The 27,595-nt window shown below is 48.0% G+C and overlaps 2 protein-coding genes across 3 annotated transcripts in view; one reads left to right on the plus strand and one right to left on the minus strand.

The window, feature by feature from the left end:
• Positions 1-27,595, minus strand: part of HADHA (hydroxyacyl-CoA dehydrogenase trifunctional multienzyme complex subunit alpha) — a 541,230-nt gene that overhangs the window by 343,692 nt on the left and 169,943 nt on the right. The gene's annotated exons all lie outside the window — the stretch shown is intronic.
• The window catches only part of HADHB (hydroxyacyl-CoA dehydrogenase trifunctional multienzyme complex subunit beta), a 679,110-nt gene that overhangs the window by 102,550 nt on the left and 548,965 nt on the right, over positions 1-27,595 (plus strand). The window lies entirely within an intron of this gene.

Raw genomic sequence — 27,595 nt, forward strand, 5'->3', positions numbered from 1 at the left:
AACCACAGGAGAAGAATGGCTTGAAAAAGGAGTACTGCTGAAGTGAGCTAACGCTCTATCCAAATCCGATATTGCTAGATGGAGTCGGTGGGCCTGGGGTGCAAACAATACTTGAAAAAGAAGGGGTGTGAAGGCATCATGAGTCGGACAGACAACAGGTTCAAGTTTTCGTAATACAAATGTATTGAAGTAAAAAAGGCAAGGTGTGTTAGGGAGGTTTATCTTTTTGATGCTTCATCCCTTTGTTAGGGAGAAGTCTCAGAAATATGCCAATTCCGTCCACATTAGAGACCCCCAGCAACTTTGCTGAGTTTTGAGGACTTGATTTATTTTTACCTGGAGAGAGCAAGACCCTTTTTCCCCCCACACTCATGTATTTCAATGTGAATTTTACCTCTGTTTCTTTTGGTTGTGGAGTCCGACAAACTCCAAAGGCATCTTTTACATTGTGTCACAAAGCACCATCAGTGCAGTGACACAGGGAAGTCTTCCAGTTTTCCCAAAGGTTTAAATACCTTCCCTGGGATAAACTACTGTTTCCCAGAGCAGCAAAGTGAAATTGACTTTACTTACCATTGCAACCATTTATGCCCAGCACACACTGTCCTACAATAGAGTGCTGGAGGGGTAACCTAGTACCCCCTATGTCTAGCTGGCCAGGTAACGTTTTCATATTACCCTTTTCTCACTGAATGGCTGGTGGCAGTGGTTTCCTTTTAGCTACTATGGTGTGCATTCACTACGGGCAGCGTTCACAGATGCTGAAAAGCAACCATGGGTGCCATCTTTGTCAAAATGACTCCCGGTCTTTTTGCGCCATTTCTTTGTGAAAAGGTCCTTCTTGAGATTTACTCTGCACGCCAAACCAGGTTTGGTCTCTTTGTTCATTTTGCCTTTGGCGGGATTCACAAGTGAAACCCGCCTCTGGCTCCACAGTGTCTGGGGTAGGCAGGAAGTGAGGGAGGTGCCAGAAACTCCCAGTGCTTAGTCTCGTAGGAGACCCAAATGTATTCTGAAGTGATTGGCCGGATGACTGTCTGGCAAGGACAGCCATCCAGCTAGGCTGGAATGAATGGGAGAGAACTGAATATGAAAGGAGAGTCCTTTGGCTTGGAAGGCAGAGTTGACCACTGGACAAAGGAACTGAAGAAGCGCTTGAAGACGCCTGCTGCAACTCCTGGACCGTTGGTTTGCCGGGTGAAGCCATGCTGCAGTGCCGAAACGCAAAGTTTGCATCGATAGAGAAGCCCCTGCAAGGTCGACTTCTCCCTTTGAGTTGGTGGGACCAATCAACTCCAAAGTAAGCCACCTGGACATCCATCTCGGAGCTGGTTGAATTTCCACAGAGTTGCTGCTGGAAACTGTATAGCCAGGGAGAGGAACACCAGATTGTGCGTTCCTTTTAAGCTGGCCTAGAGCTTTTGGAAGATCCTCCGGACCCCCAGGAAGCAGGACTGACCACGCCTGAGCCCCCTCAACAGAGGGGATGACCCCAGAAGCAAGGAAAGTCCATCTCGACAGCCAGTTACTGCAGTGTTGCTATTTGCGGTAGACGCGAGGAGCTGGAACACTGAACAGCCACTGAAAGTAAAGTTTGCCGGTTGCAAGTTTTGACCATCCCAGTGCATTGCAGGAGTCACCCAGCGTCCTCTCTTGTCCCCACGACTGAGGCTCAGGAAGCGTGAGATCTGCAGAGCTGAACAGGAACAGAAGTCATCAGCTGCATCTTTTATTCATTTCTAAGGTACTGTAAAACAAGTCTAAGAACTTACCTCTTACTGTAGAGTGCTTGAAACGTCTACAACTCGCATGACTAATAAGCGTGTGACCCTACATTTGATTCTTCTTTTCATCAAAGACTCCCAAGAACTTGTGCAAAGACTTTTCCATTTACTTACCAGAAGTGCTTCATCCTATACAAGACCTTTGCCCATTGACTTTTGGCTTAGCCTATTGAATTGTAGGACTCTAATTGAAGGATCCAAAAGTAATTGCCTGCTTAGGAATATGTGTGGTCTCTTGTTCTAATAACCTTTTACCAACTTCTAAGTATTCTAATTGCCAACAGTAAAATATTAATGTCCCCAGCACCCCAGTTATTGAAGCCACCTGTGGGTGTAGGTTGTCTCTGTGGGCCATCCCAAAAGGGTCTTCACTGATTTAGAAACTAAGTGTACAGTATTGAAGTGTATGTGTCTTACAATTTTATTGCTCCCTTCTGAAGAAGGCTTTCTAACTGACTGATAAATACATTGTTTATGCAAGAAACCTTGAGTATAAGAGTTTATTTGAATACCTGTAACGGTAAATCTCTAACACCACTACAGCTCACATTTACCCCTCTTGAGATAAGCCTGGCTGCTCAACACGCTACAAAAACTGTAGTACAAGCTTATACCAAAGGTTTGGTTGCCTATACCTGTAGTCAGAGTTGTGTGTAGTGGTCCCAGAGGGTACTGCATACAAACGTTGCCTAACACCACATCACTAGAGAGACCCCAGCACTTTTATCTGGACTTATGGAACTTTTTTCTTAAATTCCTGAATGAGTGGAGCCTTTTTCCACTCCTTCATTCTTATTTGCTATGACTTTTGGAACTCTATTCTTAATAATAAAAAAAAAAAGCTAACCGGCCGTAGCGAGGGTCTGCACCAGCTGCTACTCGCCATTTCCAGTGACCCACACTCTAAGGTAAGGAGGCTCCTGACCCCCACCTCCTAAAAAAAAATTCAACTTTTGCAATTTAAAAATGTGCTTAAAAGTGTGGTCCCTCTCCCCCTGCCCACCCGCTTCCTGGTTTCCCTCTGCCCGCCTCCCAACACGCCCACTCCATCTGGATTGGTCCACATACCCCACATCAAGGACATCCAAGGGCAATTCTCTGCCCGGCAGCCCTGCGCCGAAGGACCCCCCCAAGATGTGTCTGCAGGTGTCCGTAGGGGAAGCCAGGAGTCAACAGACACCAACAAAAACTAAGTGTGGCATGGGTGGGGAGTAGAGCAATTACTCTACTCCAGAAAACCCCTGCCACTCTATCTTTCCTCTCAATAACAGACTGCCATCGACTCACACCAGGCCTACTTAGAAAGATTTGTGACCACCACACTGAACCTATACATGACAGGATTGTAGAAGTTGCCTTGCATTACATAAGACACTTATCAAGGTCAACGATCGCCGCACTTAGGTGAAGCTTGAGTGGTAGCATGCCCACACCTAGCTAGAATTGCGAACATTAGCCTGCTTCGCATTTACATAGGACTTTGAATGTTAGCATGCCCGCACTTGGGTGAAACTAGAGGGTTAGCATGCCCGCACTAGATAGAATTGTGGATATTAGCCTGCGTAGCATCTAGATAAGATTATGAATGTTAGCATGCCCACACCTAGATAGAACTGTGAACATTAGCCTGCGTAGCATCTGGGTAAGATTGGGGAAGTCAGCAAGTGCTGCAATTAGACAAAACTGTGAATGTTAGCATGTTAATTGTCAGATAACCCACTAACCAATATAAACTCAAATTCTCTGCATACTTTTCTCATTCAAAAACTCACACAACCATCTCTCGCACAACAAGCCGCACGCACTTCGCAACACTGCAACACAAGCCGCACCAACAGCACACGCGGACACCGATCCAACACCCGCACCTAAGCTCAGCACCCGGTGTATACAGAGTTGAAGCTGCCAACAGAACACCACTCCCCTTACTATCCTACTCCGCCTTCACCTTACTAATCCATCCCACCTTATCGTTTACAGATCCGCCAACTCCGTTGGTGACGGTGCGCGAGGTACAAATACCTTTAACATTTAACATATCCCATCTGTACTATGGAGTCGGTCTGCTCCATAGCTCTTAAAGGCATCTGTATTTTTCTATTGCAGCACACAGCTCCTTAGGGTCCTCCTTTAACATGTTTCTCATATCTTCAAGTAACTACTGTTCTTAAGGATAGAGTGATACCTTGTATTCCTCCCAAAACCTTATAGTAGGAGATTGGCACACACTACCTTATGTGGAGTGCCAAAGGGATACCTAGTACCCCCTCCTCTCTACTCCTGTGACTTTTTAGTCACAGACACTCTCCTAGTTCTGGCTGGTGGCCATGTTCTACCAACTATTGTGTAGATTTTGTACCTCGGGCTATGTCCACAGCCTAGGTTGTGCAGAATAGGGGCACCCAAGTACCAACTTGGAGCCTGCCTTTTTTCGCCATTACTAGTGTGGTTGTTCTTTGTCAGCTCTTCTACCATTCTGGGAGAGGGAGGTGTGTGTTTTGCCTTTGGCGGGAACACTTGAAATCTCTGCCTAGGCTATAGTGTGTCTGGGCAGGCAGGAAGTGGGAGAGGAGTTTCCACCCCCGTCTGCCAGAGTGCCTGAATAGGACCAGCTCCCACACAAGGGGTCTGGCTACCCTGATTGGACAGCCAAACGCCTCTTTCTGTACAATGCCCAGAGATTGCAGAGGAGTGTGTTCTAGAACTGTATAAAAAAAGGTGAGGCTTCGAGTGAAAAGCAAGTCGCCAACTGGAAGCTGAAGTAACCAAAGACGACCACAGATGCCTGCAGACATTTTCAACACTGAAGCAACCACTGCTGTCCTGACCCTGTTTTCGGTGCGACAAGAGTAGCTCCCAAGAGCACTCCTTTACTTTGGCTGGTGGGACCAGCCTGCCCTGAGAAACTACAATTTGAGCCATCTCCAGAGGTGCTAGGAGTTTCCAGAGCTGTGGAACCCCAATACCAGGAGACCTGCTGTGCATTATGAGTGCATCGTTGTTGAAATGCTGAATCCGTCCAAATCTTTGCTGAGTCCTCAAGGACACTCCAGCGATCCGATCCAACTCATTGAGACCCCATCAGAGTGCAGGACTGCAGGTATCAAAGAAAGAACATATATGGTTTAAAAGTGGATTAAGTCACTGTAAGTGCCTTAAGGGCACTGTATACAATGCGTTTACCATTTACACATGATTTAGTAACCTCATGTAGATTCTCTATTTGGATAGAGCACGGAACACACTGCGCTGAGTCCTAGCACTTGTGTGGATTTCACATTTATTGACTGCAATATAAAATATATACAAATGTGTGACAAAACATTTTAAGGCACATAAAGAAACAAGTCAAAAATACAAAATCAAAAGAGAAAATGCCTGTGGCATATAAATTCTAGACAACATGTACTAGCATTACAGGGTATCAAAAACATCATAAGACACATGTTTAACCCTTTAAGTGCCAAGGGCGAGGTATCTCGTCCTTGGCAGTGTACATGCAGTGCCAAGGACGAGATAGCTTGTCCTTTTCGGCACCTTGTTTTGAGCGATCCCTGCAAAGCAGGGAATCGCTCAAAACTAATCCAACCCCCGGGCTATGTGAGGGGGGGGGTCCCCCCTCACTGCCAGGGGGCTGGATTACCTTCAGTTTCACGTCGGCGTGAAACTGAAAGTAAATTCCCCGCAGCAGCCATTTTTCGGCTGCTGTGGGGAAGAGAGAAGGTAAGAGACCTACTTGTTCCGCCTCGATCTCCAGCTGTATTTCAAGCCGGAGATTGAGGCGGTATCGTTGGAAAGGGGAGCAATGCCACCGGATCAATACAGATTCGTTAGTGACGCAGGGGGAGGAGGGGCTGCTTACTAGGTAAGCGCCCCTTCCCCTCGTGGCCCCAAGGCATGGGGCCACAGTGCCAGAGACCCCTGGGGGCAGATGATCACTGCCCCCAGGGGTGATAAATCGAGGGAAGGGGGAGGGGGTGTCATGATCTCTGCTTCCAAAAGGTCAGGGTTTTCCCAACTCCCTTGGAAGCAGATCCATAACCCAGGTTCCGAGTGCCAACCAGTCCCAATTGGGACCTTTTGGACCCAGTCCTGGCGCCAGTGGCACCAGGCTCATAAATATGCCCAGTCCCAGCGCTGGAAGCGCCGGGCTCATAATGCTTGGGTGGACTTACCTGCAGCAGACCATGCTGCTTACTTGCCTGCCAGTTGAGCTTCTGATCCTCTTCTGTTTGAAACAACTTTTCCTGTTGGGTGGGGCAGGAGCCACTCCCTAGATTCAGAACACTGGAACTCTTCTGGAAAGCAGGAACTCTTTTCTTACCTAGGCGTGGCTGTGGAAGGAGACACCTAAGCACTACAGGAGGCTATTTAAACCACACCCGAAGGATGAATCTTGCTTTGCGTTATTCTGCATCCTCTGCAGCAGAACGCTCATCGTGTCTTCTGCATCTGATCCTGGGCCTAAGGAAAAAGGCTTACCATCCTGAATCCAGTCTTCAGCAACACCTATAAAGACAAGAAAGAACAGGTTAGCATTACGGTCTTCAGTGACAGCTCTTCACTTACCTGGTCCATCGGCTGTCACCAACGCCTCGCGCTGCATTCCGGCATCTGAAAGACAAAGGCTTACCTACTCTTCGTGCGCTCCGGAGGTCTTCAAACTGCATTCCGGCATCTGAAAGACAAAAGCTTACCAACTCTTCGCACGCTCCGGAGGCCTTCGGCGCTGCATCCCGCATCTGAAAGACAAAACAAGGTGCGTTTAAAGACATTGGGGAACTTTAATACTCACGTGCCATTACTCCTTTCCACATCTAACCCAGTGGGTATTCCGGCACCCTGCAGCCGCTCCGAACTTGTACCTGCAAAATAAAAAGACAGTTAGAGCGCATCGTGAAGCAGGCAACAAGCGCTTACTTATGTGCTTCCAGGCGCTTCTATTCATCACACGGGCTCCATCTTCAACTCACTTCAGCCCGTCATTCGCCATCGCCGGAACCCTGCAAAACAAGAAACATCATTACTAAAGACTTTAAAGACATTAGAATTACTCGAAACTTACCGTTCGTGCAGTAAACGACGGACAGCAGTCCTCTGAAGTCAAGAGGCCTGCTCCCCTTATCCAGTGAAGAAACTGGTTACAGCACCCTGCCCCGAGGCAGATGGAGAGCACGGCGTTCACTTACCTAAGACATCTTACCCTTCGAGTCAGACATACAGTGCACAGAGGTCCAGCCCAAAGAGCCAGCCGTGTGTTACACATCACCTTTAAAGATACGGTATACGCCCAGTCAAGACCGGCGCCTCTACGGGAATCAGGTGAGCGTTACAGGGGGGTTTGGGGCCCTGGGGCCCACTAGACCACCAGGGATTTGGCAAAAAGTGGTGTCCTTGGAAAGGGGAGGTTCTCCCACAGGTGTCCTCTTTTGGAAAATGCATGGGGTTCCCTGTTTTCCTTGCTGGCTTCGACACCCTAGGCCCAAATCTGTAGGTTGCCCACATGAACAAAATGGGCAGTGGCGAAAGGCTTGGGGTGACCAGTGCGTTACCCTTTTCCTTTTGCGCCCCCGGTAGGTGCACCCACACATGTGAGGTACCGTTTTCATCGGGACACTTGTGGTAACGCGGGACTGTAGGCCAGGTGTTGTTGGGGGCGTGTTTCAATGGGTGCGCCAAGCGAAATGTGCAGAAAATGCGTTTTTTCCCCACATTTCGGACTTTGCGGGGGTGTCTGGGTAATAAATTCTGGGGCAATGTGCGCAAATCATACCTCTGCGGATTCCCACGGGTGTCCTCTTTTCAGAAATGCATGGGGTTCCCTGTTTTCCTTGGTGGCTTGGACACCCGAGGCCCATATCTGTATGTTGTGCCGGTCGGCAGAATGTCTGAGATTCCGCTCTGAAAACAGACTTGGGATTACTTGTGTTTTAGGCTTTCCCCTTGGCAGCCAGGTAGGTGCACCCACACGTGATGTACCGTTTTCATCGGGACACCTGTGGGAACGCGGGACGGTAAGCCATGTGTTGTGTTTGTGTGGTTTTCATAACGTTTTGACCCATTTGCTGGTGCCCTTTGTCTCACAACCCTTTCCTTTCCCAAATGTGACCTACATTTCGCTGCTTTAGCCACCATACACTTTTGTAACCTGCACAAGTCACCTACCCTTGAAAAGGTCTGCCTGTGCTCTTTCAAAAAAATGTATGCTTGCCGTTCCTCAACACATTGGTTTTCCCGATTTACACATACTAAGTGCGCCTGGTCAGGCCGTGAGCGTAAAACTCCTGTGTACCATGGCTCAGTGTTTTGGCTTGTGGTATTGCTTGTTTTGTAAAACACTAAAAATAATGTGTGCTCTCCTAACTGCAAGAGTCTGGGGAATGTAGTGGAGCTTTGCTTTTCTCAAAATTCATAGAAGCCACTGCCCTACCAAGCCAACCATGTCCAACACATACCTTTTTTTTCGGTCATTTTCCCGCTTTTCCCCCCCAATCGATGGCAGTTTCCCCTACCTAGTTGTTGACTGATGTGATGCTGGAAATGCATCGGAGGGACAGGGCCTCCGTATCCTTGTCCTTTACTGCTTTTTATCGTGTGTTCTGTCGTGTTTTCCGCACAGGAGTTCAGGTGAGACTCCTGGCGGTGCAGCTCTCTTTTGGTTTGGTGAACGGACCCATGGGATACCCTTATGGCACCCATGGGTGGGGCTACAACCCTGTGCCCCTAGTGTGTTTTTGGGCACCTGTGGGTGGCCCACAGAGCAGGGTATGGGCTGGTGGCAGCTCCATGCTGAAGTTGACAGGTGCGGAGTATCCTCCATTTTGGGATACCCCGGCCCTGCCATTGGGATCAGTTGATTCCTGATGGAAAACAAGATGGCCCCTGTGGCCTCTTGCTTTCTATTACCCATTACCTTGTTTTCCCAAAGTCCTGTGACCCCTTGACTCTGTTCCTTCCCCCTGACTGGCTGTTGGAAATGCATATGGTAGTGTTGTGAAGGCCCAGCCAGAGTAGCTGGAGCCTTCCCGGTGATGTATGTTGTGGGTACCTCCTGTGGGAGGGACCTGGGTGATTGGAGTGTGTGACGAATATGCATTCTGTGTTGTGGGTGTCTAGTATCTGGTGGTTGACACAATGACTGAGACAACCCTGCCCGAAACCGGTATGAATGCAGCTTTGAGTGTTGAATGGCTCGGTACTTGTCCCAATACACATAACTTGTGAGTGTCTGGAGAGAAGTGAATGGCCTGAATACTTCGTGCGCCTGATTGGCTGCCTGCATGAATGCCCGTAGTCGTGATTGGATGCTTGAGTGTGACCCAGCGGAATGAATGGGAGATCAACAGTATATATGGGGACCTCTCACTGCTAGGAATCGTGTTCAGAAGCTGAAGTCCACTACGACGAGTAACTGGAGTAACTGACGCTCGACCTTTAAGCCCCGCTGGACGAGAAGGAGTGCTGCTGCTCTCCTTCGCAATCTGAAAGCTGCTGTGTTTCCAAGGACTGACCCAGCGAGGACCTGGTAAGGCGCCCTCTTCCTGAGCTACGAGGGACCATCGTGCACAGCTGATCTTTGCCAAAGCTCCCTGGTAGACAGACCTTCAACAGGCTGCCGACCCGAGACGGGGACTGAAGCGGAATCTCAAAGAGAAGCACTCGGACTGTTGTCTGCCACTGTAGACAACCGCCGTTGCCAACCGGAGCCGCCGTGCTCCCGTTTGCCTAAGAACTTCCATTGATCATCAGACGCTCGTCTGCATCGTCACCCGATTGTCTCCCGCTGGAGAAGGCCCGACCGTCGACGCTTCGAGGAGCATCCACCGGTGGGTTTCCTGCCACCTAAAGACCACAGAGACGCCGACGACTTGACGCCCTTGCTGGGCCACAGTTCTTCATCATCTCTGGTGCCCCACACGCCTCTTCCTCGCAGGACGCCAACGCTCTGTCGTCGACGAGCACCGCTAGGAACAAAGCTGTCACTTCCCTGCCGTAGTTCACCTTGTTCCCAGTCGGACGTTCGACGACCCGCGACTCCTGCCTTAAAGGGAGGGCACTCAAGAAGGGCCGTCGTTTCCCCGACACCGAACACTGAGGTCCTCGACACCTCGCGACAATCCGTGGCTCCTGCCTGAAAGGGAGTCACTCAAGAAGGATTGGTCGACACATCGGAGAACTCTACTCCACCAGGTACATGGGGGGGGGGGGGGGGGGTAAAACCTTAATAGGAGGAACTAAGACTACTGAACATTACATGGACTGGGCTTGTGCTATATATCTTTTATTTACAGGTTTCCCAGGTGGGGATGGATCTCCACACAGAACTATGCCTATTGGTAGGGGTCATCATTCTGCCTATTGTTTCACCCATCTTACGTTCCTGCCTATCTCTATTGCTGGTTTCCTCGTTATTTATCTGTGACACATTTTAATCGTACAGTTGATGCACTTTAATGAGATTTGATAACCTTGGTGGTACCCCTTTAGAATTGTATATATTTATCATTATTGACTTCCGAGTACAAAGTGCGTTATTGTGATCGTGTACATACCCTTGAATATTAATTATATAAAGACTGTTTTCAGTAATACAGTGTGTGGACATTACTTTGTGGGGGCTCGGGGACTACACTGTACTTAAGAACCAGCCTGCATCACCTCCTGAGAAGCTAGGCCTTGATTGCTCGACCACGTACCAATAATAGAGAATCTTGGCTGGGGTCCTCTGTGCCTCTCCTATACCATAGAGAGCGGAAGTACAGACACCCCCTACCAGTCTTTACACCTGACCTACGCATATCACCCCTTCCTAAACTTGGAATTTTGTCTACTTTTCAGAAATATATGCCTTTCTGTCCTCCAATTCGGCTTTCCTACCCTTTTCTTCCATTCCGTCCATGCAAGTCCAGTTGGCAAAAATGGCCAAAATCGCATACCTCTCACAAAACGGTTAATAACCACATCAAAATATTTTTTTTCCATTTCCACTCAACATGTTCTTGAAAGCCAGGAAATTGGGGAACTCAGCACAGCAAACCATTTGTTCCTAGCTCTTACAAGGAAAAAAAAACCACAGGCTTCTTTGTAGATCATTTTATTGGCATTTTTTGAAAAAACCCAAAGTTTTCGCCCTTTTTGCTTATTTTCTCTCACCCCCCTACAGCAACCTAGGATTCCTGGGTGGCGTTACGACCGCCTACATGTGGGGAAAAAAAAGGAGCCAAATTTGGCCAAGATATCTCATGTAACAAAAAAGTTACAAGCCATTGAATGGCCACATACCGAAATCACCAAATAAGGCCCGGGCACTGGGGAGAAATACCCATGGCACTTAAAGGGTTAAATCAGTGTAACTTAAGGCAACACACAGTAGCCTGTCCTCTTAGGTACAGGTAGAGCAATGCAGGGCTGGTACGTTATTACAAAAGGGCTGTGCGTGTGTCCAGTTTAGACTTGGTTAGGTCAATTAGGGGTCTACATATGGCGCAACTCCATGTCAGCGCACACCTCTTGTGTATCTGGATCGGAACGCAAGGGTAATTACGTTTTGACGGAGAAGGGTAATGTCCGCCTTCCTCAGGACCAAAAGGAGTAAGATGTATGAAGCGGAGTGTTAGGTAGAATTCTCAGAAATGTGCTAATTCCTCTCTACCTTAGAGACCCCCAGCACTTTTGCTGGACTCTAGAACTTTTTTATTTTGAACCTGGAGAGTGTGAGACCTTTTCCCCCACTCTCTCACATATTTTTTTGTGTCATTTGAACTCCATTTCTTTGGGTTTTTGGAGTCTGACAAACGCCATGGGCATCTTTTTGCATTGTGTCACACAGCACCTTCAGTGCAGTGACACCGGGAAGTCTTTCAGATTTCCCCAAGGTTTAAATACCTTACTCTTGGATGAACTACTGTTTCCAAGAGCAGTAAAGTGTAACTGACTTTACATTGTAAATTTCTAGAGCCAGCACACACTATCTTACAATAGGGTGCTTGAGGGGTTACTTAGTAGCCCCTTTGTCTAGCTTCTCATGTAACATTTTTTATGTTACCCTTTAGACAATTAATGGCTGGTGGCAGTGGTTACTTTTTACTACTGTGTTGTGTTTTTACAGCAGGCTGCGTTCGCAAACATTAAAGCACCCGTGGGTGCCATTTTTGTCGAAATGGCCCCAGTTTTCTTTTTTCACCATTTCTTGTTGTTTTGGTCCTTCTTGAGATTTACTCTGCACACCAAACCAGGTTTGGTCCCTGTTCGTTTCGTCATTGGTGGGCTTCACGAGTGCAATCCGACTCTGGCTCCAGAGTGTCTGGTGGGGGCAGGAAGTGAGGGAGGTGCCCAAAACTCCCTGTGCTTAGTCTCCAGGGAGACAAGAATGCACTCCTATATGATTGGCCGGCTGTTAGGAAATGTTTGTATGCAGTACCCTATGGGACCACTACACACAACTCTGACTGCAGGTATAGGCAACCCAACCTTTGGTCAAAGTTTGCACTAAACAATTTTGGTAGCGTTGTAGAGGAGGCCCCAAATACCGCCTACACTCCAGCTACCCATTTTGAGATGCCAGAAGCATACTCGCCAAGATATGACACGTAGAAAGAGCAAATAAACCAACAGAGAGCCACAGTAGGGCTCTGTCCAGTGCCCATCAGAAGGACTTGTATACCTATTGAAGCACCAATAACCAGACAGCCATGGGATGCATGATACCCTTTGAGACAACCGTACCAGCAGCTGACGCGAAATGAAGACTACTTCCAAACTGTCCCAGAAGAGACCCAAAGGGATCTTATTGGAGGCGAATGCTGACGTCACAATGGCCCGGACAGACGCAGAGATGAAAGAAACGACAACCAAAAAGGTGATAAAGACGAAATGTTGCAAACAAGGATGTAATGAACATAAAAGAAGAAACGATGCTGAACTATAAAGAAACAACCATTGAATCAGAATGGAAGTATGTTAGTGGCTAAATGCCAGTAAATAGGCTTGGAATGCAAGAAGCTAAGGAACCAATACTGCTAGCAATGCCTAAGTAAAAGGATAGAGCGGCAAGCACCAACTATTATCTACTTCAAGAAGCACATTATACAAGTGCCACTCCATCTTTACAAAAGCAGAAGCCTAGGATGATTGAGGACGAACAGGTCAGGATTCATAAACTAGCTCAAAGTCAGACAAAAGAGCGGAATCGAAACTCAGCAAGAAGAAGCTCATGGCTAGGAATTCAAGGTCAACCCAAGGAAGGGAGGAGAGCAGCAACTCAGAATAATCTAAACTTAAGAGCATTGAGGCCTACCCTGTGAAGGTCGAGATAAGGAGGCCCAGGCAGGTGGCATGGTAGAACAAAGAATCAAACACACAAATAGAGGGAAAATTAAGCCGGTCGGTCCACAGTGAACAGGCACGTGACCAGCCTGGCGCGTAGAGGTGCCAACATCCAATGTCATCCAAACCCAGAGGATGCCATAACATTTCCGGATAAGAAGCTACAGTTCGAGGCCACTCTCAGCCAACTAATTGACACATAGCCCTAAAGTGCTGATTGATGGAAGGGAGGTAGGGTGAATCTTGGGGCACACCGCATCTGGGCATCCATTCTGTATGCTGCTAATTAAAGTGGAGATTTATGTCTAGGGGTGTAACCGACCCAATCACAATGGACCAAATAATCTAGAGTCCTATATCAAGTAGAACCAATAAGACATCGTACTTGTAGTGATGTCTATCACGAGTGATGTAGAGGGATGGGTGTAGACGTACACCTGATAAGAGTTATCCAATCCCCACACTGTTCCCATATACAGATATAGTACCTATACTTAAGTTACCTTTTCCAACCAATTGAATTGCATGTCAAACCTATGAGTTTTACACGTCAGTGATGACGAGAATTTGCTATAAAAGCTACTGTTTGCATGAAGAATTTGGAAGTTGAAGCGAGACAGGTGATCGCACCTCTGATGATTTCCATTTGTTTCCCCGTTTTTTGTACTCGTCATTAAACTGACTTCCCTTTGCCAAACCATTGACTTGTCCTTATTGATTGGTGTTGGAGTAAGAGAATCCTGCACCCCATCCTCCTTGAGGTGCAGCTATCTCGTTTTAAGGTGCCAGAGGGTGAGCTCTGAATCTCATGGGCCCGTTCAGAGGTCACTCAGCCTTCCAGTACAGCGTGTTGAGCAGCCAGACTCATCTCAAGAGGGGTAAATGTGAGCTGTAGTGGAGGTACACAAAGATTCACAGTTACAAGTATTCAAATGAAAATGCATTACTTACCGTAAAAGCATTTCTGATGGTTGTATCTGCTTAGATTCACATGCTGTGCATAGGTCCGACATCCAGTGGTCACTGCGGAGTATTGCATTTTATTTTTCGTAGTCGAAAAGGGGACGTCGACAAGGCGTGTCTGTAACACTAGCCCTATAGTGACGTGCGTTGTACCCACAATCCTTCACGCGTCGAGGTCCCTCTTTGTATTTTTCTGCCCTGAGGGAGCCTTCTAGACGTGAGTGAGTACAGAAAAGAGAGAAATATAGAAAAGGATGTCTATGTTCCTTCCATCCGAGCGGGGAGGAAGGGTGGGCGCATGTGAATCCAAGCAGATACAACCATCAGAAATGCTTTTACGGTAAGTAATGCATTGTCTTCTGATGTTTGTTAATCTGCTTAGAATCACATGCTGTGCATAGACTAGCGAGCAGTACCCGGAGTTGGCGGTGGGTTATGAGAAGGAACAGTAGAGAAAAGATGTCTTAATACTGCCTGTCCCACCTGGGAGTCAGATCTCGAGTGTGGATCTAGACAGTGTTTTGTAAAGGTGTGCACAGAACTCCAGGTAGCCGCTTTGCAGATGGACTCAAGGGGAACATTTGCAATGAATGCTATGGAAGCCCCAGTGCCTCGAGTGGAATGTGCTCTTGGCTTGAAGGGTAGTTCTCTCTTAGCAAGAGTGTAACAGAGAGTGATGCATTGAACAATCCATCTAGATATAGTGGACTTTGAAACTGCATCTCCTTCTCTTCCTGCTGCCACAGAGACAAAGAACTGATTAGTCTTTCTCAGTGGTCTGGTTCTTTCCATGTAGAACATGACAGCTCTGCGTACATCCAGTGTATGCAGACTTTTTTCTCCCAAGCTGGAAGGGTTTTGAAAGAACGTTGGTAGTTCTATTGACTGGTTTACATGAAATTTCGATATGAATTTTGGTGCAAACCTTGGGTGTGTGCGTAGAACCACCTTATCCTGAACTGTTACGAAGGGGTCTAGTACAGACAGAGCCTGTAGTTCACTTACTCTCCTAATGGAGGTGATAGCTATTAGGAAAGCAGTCTTAAGAGTGAGGTCTTTAAGAGTTGCCTTGTGCATGGGTTCAAAAGGAGGGCCCATGACTCTAGAAAGCACCACATTCAAGTCCCATCCGGGAGCTGGGTTAGCTATCGGGGGGTGTATTCTCTTTACCCCCTCCATGAAGGCCTTGATAACTGGTATCTTCCACCACGACACTTTAAGTTGGGAAGTGGTGTATGCAGAAAGTGCCGCAAGGTGGACTTTAATGGAATTGAACACTAGACCTGAATCCAGTAAATGGGTCAAGTATAGAACAATGTTAGTGGGAGAGCAGTCAACTGGGTTGATGCTCTTAATTCTACACCAGATGACAAATCTTTTCCACTTGCTAGAATAGCAGTGGCGAGTATTAGGTTTTCTGGCTTCCCTGAGGATGTCCATACATCTCTGCGGGAGTAGTAAATGTCCAAATTCTACGATCTCAGGAGCCAGGCTGCTAAATTCATGGTCTGAGGGCATGGATGCAGTGTCCTGCCCTTGTCCTGTGACAGCATGTTGTACGGGCAGGGAAGTTTCACTGGGGGAGATAGGGACATCTCCATCAAGTGAGCGAACCATGGCTGCCGGGCCCACATTGGGGCCACTAGTATCATGGTAGTCTGCTCCTGGTGCATCTTGTGCACCACCTTGTTGAGAAGGGGAGTTGGGGGGAAAGGCGTAAACAAATTTCCCTGACCATTGAATCGACAGACCGTTCCCCTTGGACTGGTTCTGGGGGTACCTGGAGGCGTAACTTTGGCATTGTGAGTTTTCCATAGTTGCGAACAGGTCTATTTCCAGGAATCCCCATTGCGTGAAGACGTCTAAGACGATGTCTTCGTGCAATTGCCATTCGTACTCTTCGGGCAGGGGGAAGTCTCTGCTGAGTTTGTCTGCTAGCAGATTGAGTTCCCCTGGTACATGTTGTGATAGTAGGAACATGTGTTTGAGAGCCCACTTCCATATATTCTGGGACAGCTTGGACAGTCCTGGAGAGTGGGTGCCCCCTTGCTTGTTGAGGTAGTACATGGCTGTGGTGCTGTCTGTGAGGACCATCACTGTCTTTCCTTGTAGGTGTTCTTGAAAGGCTTTCAGTGCTTTGAACACCGCGAGAAGTTCCAGCAGGTTTATATGCTTGGATGCTAAGCTCGGAGTCCACGCTCCGTGAGCAGTCTGATGGGATAGGTGAGGCCCCCCCCATCCTGTGAGGGATGCGTCTGTGGTTAGAGTGGCTTCCACTGCAGGTGTGGCAAAAGTTTTCCCTAATAACAGGTTTTCTTTTGTCCACCACCGCAGCGAGAGAACTAAGGCCTGCGAGACCACCACTAGATCGTCCCATTGTCCGCTGGCCTGACACCACTGGCTGTTGAGCCACTCTTGCATTGGGCGCAGGCGCGCGAGAGGTACCAAATAAATACATGACGCCATCATCCCTAGCAAGCGCATTGCTTTGCGTACCGTCACCTATCGACCTGCCACATAATGGGGGATCTGAAACCGCATGTTTTGGACCCTCTCGTTGGAGGGGAAGACGAGGCCGTCCTTTGTTTGAATTAGAGCCCCTAAAAATTGTTTGACTTGGCTGGGGTCTAAGCTGGACTTCTTTTCGTTGATGGAGAAGCCCAGTTGGTACAAAAGGTCTACGGTCTTTTGGGTATTGGAGAAGCATGTTTCGTAAGAATCCCCTGTTATGAGCCAGTCGTCGAGGTAAGGGTATACCGGGATGGATAACCTGCGCAGGTGGGCCGCTGCTACTGCCAGTACTTTTGTGAATACCCTCGGTGCAGAAGCTATCCCGAAGGGTAGTACTCTGAACTGGTAGTGTTTGTTCTCTATCTTGAACCTGAGGTATTTTCTGTGTGCTGGCAACATTAAAATATGAAAGTATGCATCTTTCATGTCTAGCGTGGTCATGTAATCCCCTTGTGATAACAGTGGGATTACTTCCTGCAAGGTCACCATACGAAACTTTTGGGGTTTGACAAAGTTGTTCGCTGGGCGCAGATCTAATACAGGGCGCATGGTTAAGTCCTTTTTGGGTACAAGGAAGTACACTGAATAAATACCTTCTGTTACCTGAGATAGGGGGACAGCCTCTATAGCTTCTTTTTTCAGTAGCTCTGCTACTTCTTGAAGCAGAATGGCGAGATGTTCCGGTGTTATGCGTCGGTTCCGTGGGGGTCTGTACTTCGGGGAACCGTTGAATTCGATGCAGTATCCGTGGGCTATGGTGGATAATACCCAGCGGTCTGACGATATTCCCTCCCATGCTGATAGGAACGATGTTAGCCGGCCCCCGACCGGTGATGCATGGGAGGGGACCCGAATCTTCGGGTCATTTGTTGGTATTGGGCGTGGAACCTTTGGGGCTGGAGCCGCGACCTCTTCCTCTGCCACGCCGTTGGCCTCTTTGACTGAACTGGGTGTTGTTACCCTGGTTAGAGGGCCAGTTGGTAGCAGAGTAAAATTGGTCCAGGCTTTGGTCCAGGCTTCATCGGCCGAGTCAGGGCTAATTATCAAAATCCAGTGATCAGACTAGCAATTAATGGCAAAGTATTAGCACCGATCCCGATAGGAAGGGGCACAAAACAGGGCTGTCCAATGTCTCCCCTCCTTTACGCGCTCCATCTGGAACCATTTTTAGCAGCAGTGAGGGCAGCCGATGGTATCCCGTTCAGAGGTATTGTGCACAAGGTAGCAGCCTTTACCGACGACATGATTTTGACCTCAATTCACCCTGACTTCTCTATACGTGCAGTGGGCAGGCTGCTGGAACAGTTTGACCAAGTGGTGGGGTTAAAAAGAATATATATTTCTCTCTCACACATATACATATACATATATATATATATATAAGCAGCTAGCTCTGAGCAAGACCTTAGGAGGGCATATAAATATAGGTGGGTAGACTAGAGTACCTGGGAATTCAGATAACCAAAACGCTAGAGGATCTTTACAAGGCAGATTATCCACCTCTCCTTCAGAAACTCAAAACCAAGATGATAGACTGGGGACCCCTGGCGATATTGTGGCTGGGACGCATTAATGCCGTGAAGATGGCAATCTTACCCCTGCTGCTTTATTACTTTTAGGCCCTTCTAGTACCCATCCCCAGCATCCTTCAGAGCCATCCACAGAATGACCAATTGGTTTATCTGGAATCAGAAACACCCAGAGTAGCAGTTTCCATAATGAAAGCTCAGCTAGCCCGTGGAGGCTTGGGGGAGTCAGACTTCCGGGTTTATTATCTGGCGGCTCAGATCAGTGTCAGGGATTGGCAAAGGGACGATAGAGGGTAAGTTTGGAGGCCGATGGATAGAGAGGTGGCGGGAGGGAACCTGGAGGGGATTCTGTGGTTGCCGAGGCCTGATAGACCCATCCAAATGTACTGCAGTACAATAACCGCATGAACGGGTGAGTCATGGGATCAAGCTGTTAAAAAAGCACACATCACCTCCTTACCCTCCCCTTACACACCCCTGCACGGCAACCCGCAGTTCACTCCAGCACTTACTAGTGCATCGGCTTTTAACCCTTGGCTCCAGGGGGGTTGCCGGATGGCGCGAGATATGTTTGTCGGAGATGAGGTTAAACAATTTGAGCAGTGTGAAAAGGACTTGGCACAGGGGAGTTGCATAGGTTTTCCTACCTTCAGATGAGGCGCTTGCTTTCTCACCCAGAGGTTAAGCAGGTGGGGTCCCGTTCCCTTACCCCAATCAAAAAGTACCTAGATTCAGACACGGAGGACAAGGGGGTTCTGGCTTCCATCTATAAACACATTAAACAAGGAGAAGCCCCGTCGAACAGAAATTATATGAAGAAATGGGAGGGGGACGCTTGTAATCTTGTTAAAAATGCTAATAAAAACCTATTAAAAAAAAAATCATCTTATAAAGCGCACGGTCGCATAGCATCATGGCGCTAGGAGAGATAAAGACAGCACCACGAGAATTTACGAAAAGATATGTTGTGACCCGCCTTCTAAACTCTAAATAGTTGGAGATTTTCTTGATGGTAAGTGGAAGATTATTCTACAAGATTGCGGCAGCAATAGAGAAGGCCCGGCCACCAACCCAGTTTCTCGTGCTTATGGACAACAAGTTGTTCGTAAGTGGCCGAGCGAAGATTACGAGTGGGATGATGTGTAAATCTGGATTGGAGGTATTCTGCTCCCTGACCGTCTAGGGCACGGTGTACAATACACAAGGCCTTGAACTCTACCCGTTGAGCCACAGGAAGTAAGTGCAGGTTCCGTAACACAGGGGAGATATGAGCTCCAAAAGGGGTACCTGTGGCTACCCTAGTGGGCAGGTTCTGTAGCTGCTGCAGCCGTTTAATCCGGCTCTTCGGTTGGGCGAGAGACAGGGAGTTGCAATAATCTATTTGTGATAGAACAAACGCTGCAACCACTGGGGGGTGCAGTGGGGCTGGGATCAGAGGAAGTACTATCCTCAGAATTTTCAGCTGAAAATGGCCAGCCTGACAGACCGCAGAGACTTGTTGGTCCATAGACAAGGATGCAGATAAAGTCACACCCATGTTTTTCACTTTCTTAACCGGAATCAACAGGAGTCCCAGGGAAGAAGGCCAAAAGGAGGGCACCCAGAGTGCGGGACCAGGGGGATAGCCCACCACCATCACCTCAGTCTTATTCCCATTCAATTGGAGCCCATTGTGGATCATCCAATCTCCGACGGCAGTTAGGCACTCCCGCAGGCATGACGACACCTCAGACTGATCAAGGTCTAGTCTTATCAGTATCTGGGTGTCGTCGGCATAGGAGTAGCAGCTAAAGCCGAAGCAGCGGATGAGACACACAAGGGCCCAGCTGTAGATGTTAAACAATATGGGCGACAGAGGGGAGCCCTGGGGCACTCCGCAACTGAGGTGACAAGGAGCAGAGAGGACAGGGGGCATCGAGAGGGTCTGTGTATGGTCCGCAAGGAATGAGCTGAACCATGCCAGTACCTCTCCGGATATACCAAACTGGGCAAGGCGAGATACCAGGATGGAGTGGTCGACCGTGGCGAAGGCAGCTGAAAGGCCCAACAAAATCAGGGCACCCACTCCACCAACTTGGTCATATCGTCCAGGACGGCGACCAGAACACTCTCCGTGCCACGACCCGGGCGGAACCTGGACTGAACCGGGTGCAGAAGATTAGTAGATTCTAAGAAGGTAGATAGTAAGGGGGTCACCAGTGATTCCAAGAGTTTAGCCAGAAAAGGGAGAAGTGGGATAGGGCGGAAATTAGATGGAGTGGTAGGATCCAAGGTGGGTTTTTTCAAAAGCGGGATCACCCTGCTATGTTAAAGACATTTGTATGAGTGCATGTACATCCGAGGGCATCTTGGCGCTGAGGAGGCAAGGCGTGAATGCCACAGCACAGAAATTAGAAAATCAGGATTTTTAAACTTCGACGGAAGGCAAGATGATTGGAGGTGTCGCGCAAGGGAATGGGAAGGTCGTTCCACGCCCTTGAAGCGGCGACTGAGAAAGCACGGCCACCCTTACGGGCCTGCTTGAAATGAGGCACCGCCACCCGCCGGCTGGTTAGAGAGCAAAGAGTGCAAGTGGGTTGGTAGGGAGTGAACATTATTTGCAGATATTCTGCTCCCAGTCCATAGAAGGCACGGTGTACTATACACATGGACTTGAACAGAACAGAACAGAATCCGCTGGGCAACAGGGAATCAGACGGAACAGGAATAGGGAGAGGGCCCAGTGATGAAGGCCAGAAATCGGCTGTCCAGTACACTTGAGGTGTAGATGTGCCCACAACCAGGACCTCTGTCTTAGTACCATTCAGCTTAAGCCAGTTCAGCGTCAATGTACCGAGTTCTTCCAGCCATTTAAGGCTGTTAGCGGTTTCAGGTTTAGTCAGGTCCTGACGGACCATTATCTGGGTGTCATCGGCTTATGACTAGCAACGGAATACATGATTCAATAAGAAACAAAAAGATATCTTATGTAAATATTGAACAAAATAGGGGAGAGCACCGAGCCCTGGGGCACTCCACAGGAGAGAGAAAGGCTGAGCAGAGAGGCAGGGGCAGAGCAAAACAGAGGGAGGGAGACTGACTGGGAACGACCCAGTGAAGAAAGCTGTAAACCATTTGAGGACTTGACCAGAGATACTGGCTTCCGAGAGCCAGGAGATAAAAGTATCGTCAACGGTGTTGAACGCAGCCGACCGATCCAACAGTAGGACTGCTCCAACACTTCCCTGATCGACAAGACGCATTAAGTCATCCAACACTGAGTTAAGGACAGACTCAGTGCCTCTAGCAGGCCAGAAGCCAGATTGAAATGAATCAAGGAACTGAATACAGAAATGTGGATAGCAGTGGTGATACCAGTGCCTCCAATACCTTCATCAAGAATGGCAGAAGTGAAATGGGGCGATAGATGGCCATCACTTCGGGGTCCAAAGGCAGCTTTTTGAGCAGAGGGATCACTAAGGCATGTTTGAGTGAGTCTGGTATCACTCCTGTAGCGAAAGTTATTAACTGCCGACGTGATATAATCAATCAGGTCGACAGACGTTTCCTGCAGGAGAGCGAGTGGTATGGCATCAGTAGGAGATGCAGATTTAAGCTTTTGAACCATAGATGGGACTTCTGCATTAGAAAAGAGAGGAAAAGATTACCAGCACCCTCCGGAAGGGGGGTGGGGGGTTTACAGAAACTAGGGTTGCGCAATTGCTGCATCCTCGGTCTGAATATTCTCTCGAATGGTGTTTATTTTAGACAGAAAGAAGGAAGAGATGTAGTCACAAAGCTCTTGGGAGGGTGGAACTGCATCTTGTGCCAATTTCAGCGTAGACAGACTGCACCAAGTCAAATAGAGCCTTAGGTTTGTTAATAGCCTCTTCTACCGTTGGAGCGAAGTAGACTCTTAGCATTTACCACTTCTCTGTGGTAGGTCACAAGTGCTTTCCGATTAAGTTTTTAGATTAGGTGAGTAGTTATGACACCACTTTCTTTCAAGCTGCCTACACTGGAGTTGACGATCCTTGAGTTTGGGTGAAAACCAGGGCTCCAGTGGGCGACTGCATTGTTTGCATATTTTGTATGGTGCGAGCACATCAGCTGTAGCAATGAAGGCCTCTTGTAATGTGGAGAGGGAGCAGCTATCCGCAGAATTGCATTGGGATTGTAGCAGGTTGATGAGTTTTGCTTTGGGGACAGCTTTCCAACTGCGTCTGCGAATCGCAGGTATTGCTGTACCGGCGGGAGGAGCTCTGAGAGGGATGGAGAAAGGTACTAGGAGGTGGTCTGAACACGAGAGGGATAGGACTATCAACGTCAACATATGCAGAGGGAGTGAAAATTAAGTCTAAAATACTACCACCACTATGGGTAGGGGTAGGAACCCCTTGTAGGGGGCCTAACTCAGCCATCAGCATGGTAAAATTGGCCACCAGTTTGGCAGTAGTGGGGTTGATGGGCAGGTTGAAGTTTCCCATAGTAATCAAATAAGGGTATTTAGTTTGTAATTCCGTCACAAATGCCAGGAATTCAGTATAGAATGTGGCATCAGCCCCAGGGGGGGGGGTCGATAGACCAGCAATGCTGAGATAGTACAAGTAGGTGAGATTGAGATTCGGGTCAGAAGGCATTCCATGTGAAGGGAGTGCTTAGGGACTGTACTAATGACTTTAGATTTGTTTTTATATATCCGTGCAACTCTTCCACGACCCACCCCCCGCCCCAGGGTGGAGGGAAGCGGGGTCCCCTCATGTGCTAGAGAGTAACCGTCAGGGAGAGATTGGACAATCGGGTCAGATGTCTCTCTAAGCCAGGTTTTGGTAAGGGATATAAGATCAAGGCCTTTACTGGACAGAAGGTCACAGCAGTCCATGTGGTGAGCAACTAACGAGCGAGCATGGATTAAGGCACACTGTAAGGCAGCTAAAGGTGCTTCTTTCCTGATAGTGGCAGCTCTCACAAAGCCTATGGGCCATTTTGTGTTGGCTGGAGCGTGGGCTAGCAGAGCATTACGTTGAGTCGAGTCTGCTAGGTCAGGTGTTCCCAAGGGGTGCACTGCCGCCTGCTCCCTCCACGCACGGATGGCACAGACGGGCCCGCCCCTTCAAAGGTAAAGAAAGAGGACTGCACAAGGAGCCACGTCCTAGAAGGGACTCCAATGGAGTCAAATAGCAGTTACAATCCACAGTGACAAAAATGCACAGTTAAAGTATTAGCATATTTCAGCTCCCGAGGGACGAACCCTGTTTGAAGGGAGTCGTTAATAGCTTTAGTAATCTCAAATAGCAGATCAGGGGCAATGTCCTTCATAACCTGTAAAGGGATCGCATCAGAGGGAGAACAGGACTTGATTTTTCCGATAGCCGTCAATACAGTTTCCTCAGTATAGGTCGGAAAGGTGGACCAACTATTAGCAGTAGTGGGTTCAGAGACAGTGAGAAAGGTGGTGGTGATATCAAGGGGGCCAGCCCTTGTCACTGCCAGAGCAATGGTTTGTCCGATAGTGTCAATCGTAGAAAAAAGAAGTGAGATGGGGCATCACAAAGTTCCTGAGTAGGCGTGACAGTAGGGGTGAGCCTATCCACTGAAGTAAGATCCTTGACTGCAGCGAACAAGGCCCTTGGCTGAGAAAGAGGACTCAATATTAGAGGTGAAATGTGCCATTTTGGTAGCTTTGATTTTAGCTGAATAAACAGCAGAATGTATTTTATATTGAATTTTAAGAGAAGGGTCATATGTTTTATGCCATTTACGTTGCGACTGGCGTTTTAAGGCGTTCTTTCAGAAGATTAGTGAACCATGGTTCGGGAGGCAATCTACGAGGTTGAATCAGAGGGGCAACCATGTTAGGCCCCTCTAGAAAAGCCTCAGACATAGATGACAGTGACACTGCTGACTCGCAACTACATTTGGCTTCGATCAAAGTAGCCATGCTTGAAGTGTCCACAGCACACCAGGAGCGCTGTCAGATTTTCTCTATGGGGGTTTTGACAGGTTTGCCTCCATCTTCCAGTCTACAAGAGACCAGAAAATGGTCAGACCAAGAGATAGGTTCAATAGACTAAAGTGTTAAACAGGTTTTTAATGTGTAAATACCAAATCCAGTATGTTGCCCAATTTAAGAGTCGGGTTATTAAAATGTTGATGGAATTGCAGATTAATCATACTTGCCCCAAATAGGTCGAGAGCAGGAGGCCTGGGAGGAGAATTCTTTAAATTAAAATCCCCCAGACCACCAGATGAGTATATAGAATTTGCAGATTAGCCACGAGATCAGGAAATTTCTCAAGAAAGCTACCTTGAGAGAGGGCCGGGTGACAGTATACAAGCAGAAAGTGGAAAGAAAATAAAGGGCGCCTGGCAGGGTCCTGATATGCCCAGGTGGGTACATATATTGATAACACAAAAAATCAGGATGCGAGATCCTCACAAAAATCCACGGTTTTTAGATATATTTATTTCCATCTAAAAAACCAGTGTCTTCTATTTTTATAAAAAACTTTCGCTAAGTACGAAAGCGATACCGGACAGATTTTCAATAAAAACATAGGGAAGTGCAATTGTGCACCCTCATCGGGATGTGGAAGATGAGTACCCTAGTAACATGCACATGTGAGTATACGACATTGGTGACTCAGATCAGTGCTGCCCCTGGTTGTTTCTCAACCCGGGTGTGGTTTTCAAACAAAAACAGTGTACACAACACGAAATTCGAAACATACAACAAAGGGTATTTTCACAGTTGTGCCACAAGTGATCGACACAGTTGTGTTTCGGCCACAATCACTGGGTTGAAGCTAGTAGTTGTGGTGGCCTTCATCAGGAAAGACTAGTTGAAGAGTCTGTCCGTTGGTAAGATCGTCCGACCGGAGCAAGGCGGTAAAACTGTCATTATTATGTTGATTCTTTTTCCCACAAAGACTTCCAAAACATAGTGCAAGACTTTTACTTACCTGCAGGAAGTGCTTCAGCTCAACTTGACTTTTGCCAACTTAACATTGGCTGTCCTGACTCCCTGAATGACTCATCCTGATATTGTGTTGCACCTGTCCTTCTAGGAAGGGGTTAACTTACTTTGCATTGGGGAGGTTCAGAATATTTGTGGGATCTCTTGTTTATTCCAATAACCCTTTTCTTTGACACCAATCTCAGTATTGCTCTACATGTACCAGTGTCCATAGTGTCCTAGCTATTGAAGTCACCTGAGGGTGTAGGAAGTGTGTGTGCCATCCCCAACGTGAAGCCAAAATCTGAGGATGGCTGCCAGAGGAGGGTCTTAGGGAGAGGGCAGTCATTGGCTGGGCCAGTATGACCTAGAGTGTAGTGATTGGTTTGGAGGAGAAATCTCGTTTGTAAGTGAAAGTCTTTTACCGAGGATTCCCAGCCTGACTGGGAATAATCATGAGCATGTGAATCCATGCCAGACCCCATGCTGGAGAATGATGGATTCTGAAAGAAGGTAGGAAGTTTTATTGACTGGTTTATATGGAACTTTCAAATGAACTTTGGTGAGAACCTAGGATGTGTTCGGAGGACCCCTTTGTCCTTGGTTATAGTGAAAAGGGGGTCTTGTACGGACAAAGCCTGTAGCTCACTGACTTGTCTTATGAAAGGGATAGCTACTGGGAACGCTGTCTTGCAAGTAAGATGTTTCAGGCTGGCCTTGTGCATAGGCGCAAAGGGTGGACGCATGAGCTTGGAGAGCACAACATTGAGATCTCAACCCAAAGGAGGGTTGGGGGGTATAGCCACTTTTCCCCTTCCATGAATACCTTGATGACAGGGACATTCTACCAGGACACTTTGTTCTGTCAAGTGGACGTAAGCCAACCGGGTCGCCAGATGCACCTTTATGGAAATAAATACTAGGCCGAAATCTAGTAGGTAAAGCATGTAGTGTAGAATTTTAGCTGGGAACATTCGATTCAGTGATTGTGATGTGCACCATATCACAAACCTTTTCCACTTATTAATATAGCAGTGCCTGGTGTTGGGTTGTTGTGCCTCTAAGGATATCCATCCACCTCTGTGGAAGATTCAAGTGGCCAAACTGACTTCAGGAGCCAAGGTGCCAAGTTCATTGATTGTGGGCATGGGTGGAGGGATTCCCTTGTGTTGTGTCATCATGTTGTATGGGCACGGAAGCTTGATTGGGTCGCACATCGCCAGTTTGTGCAGATGTGGAAACCAAGGCTGTCTCACCCACATCGGAGCACCCAGGATCAGAGTTATTTGTTCCTGGTGAATCTTGTGCACTATCTTGCTCAGGAGTCGCGTCGGGGGGATGGTGCGTAAGCAAATTTCTCTGACCAGTGCATTCCCAGGGCGTTCCCCTTGGACCCTGGTTGGGGAGACCCGGACACTATTCCGCTCACCTGGTATCCACGGGGACGCCACCAAGCCCTGGTTGGATGATTTGCACTCTCGAACCCTCTCCTGGTCCCTTGGTAAGGCCTCTGGTTAAAGATGGGCCATAATATTGTAAAAGGTGGATTCTCCGTCCTGCTCCTCGTGGCAGGGGCGCGTAGATGTGGGGGGAGAGCGGGGACCAATTTACTCCGTAGGTTTGCTGCTTTACAGTCTTTATATGCAGTTCTCATGTTCCTCTTAGTTCAAATAATGTCTTGCTTCTTTCCTTTTAGGTATGGAAAGTTATTTGTGGTGGTGTCATGCAGTTTGAAGACGAGCATGGGCCAGTAGGCGAAAGCGCGGTGTGCGCGATGCCGTCCGGTGAGTAATGCGCGATGCACAGTGCTGTTTCGCCTTTTATATTGCTAACCTGTGTCTTTTTTCTCCTTGCAGGTTGCGATGTTCCTCGCCGAGCGCCGTAATGTTCCAGCAATGATACTGACCAGAAGATGACTACCCAGGTAAGAATTATGTGGCTTTCTTCATTCGGGAGGAAACGTGAGTAAACGCTTACTAATGCTGTCTTTCTTTCTCCTCTTTCCAGGTTATGGTATTCCAGGATGCATGCAGTGCCGGATGATGGAGTTCGTACCTTCAGGTGAGTTGAACTGAAGTCGGCGATGGATTGAAGACCGGATACTGTTCCAGATAAGTTTCGTAGTGTTCTTTCTCTCTGCAGGTCCTTGGTTTCAGGTAAGCCGGCATCAAAGAACTGGACACGGTGAGCATTACGCTGCCCACAGAGAACACAAAGCATGTTCTGCTGTTTGGGTGTGATTTAAATAATTTAAATAGTCTCAGGTAAAGTAGTCCAGGTAGAAAAATTCCCAGGCCTGCCACACCCAAAAGACTAGACCACATAGCTCAGTTCCTTGTAACAGAGCTATGTGTGTGTCTCTGTGTTGGCTGAACCCCCCCCCCCCCCCCTCCCTCCACCCCAAGGTAAATAGTACCAAGTAAATTGTCCCATTCTAATGTTGGTCTTCATGATGGTAATGAGGCTGGCGCCAGTCTTGGATGAGGTTTTAAGGCCTCTGACCTGGCCCTGACAGACATGAAGTCCGGGCATTGTGCGTTTAGGTTTGT

This window comes from Ambystoma mexicanum, chromosome 4p (assembly GCF_040938575.1).
Source record: "Ambystoma mexicanum isolate Mex_15411 chromosome 4p, UKY_AmexF1_1, whole genome shotgun sequence".
NCBI classification, from domain to species: domain Eukaryota; kingdom Metazoa; phylum Chordata; class Amphibia; order Caudata; family Ambystomatidae; genus Ambystoma; species Ambystoma mexicanum.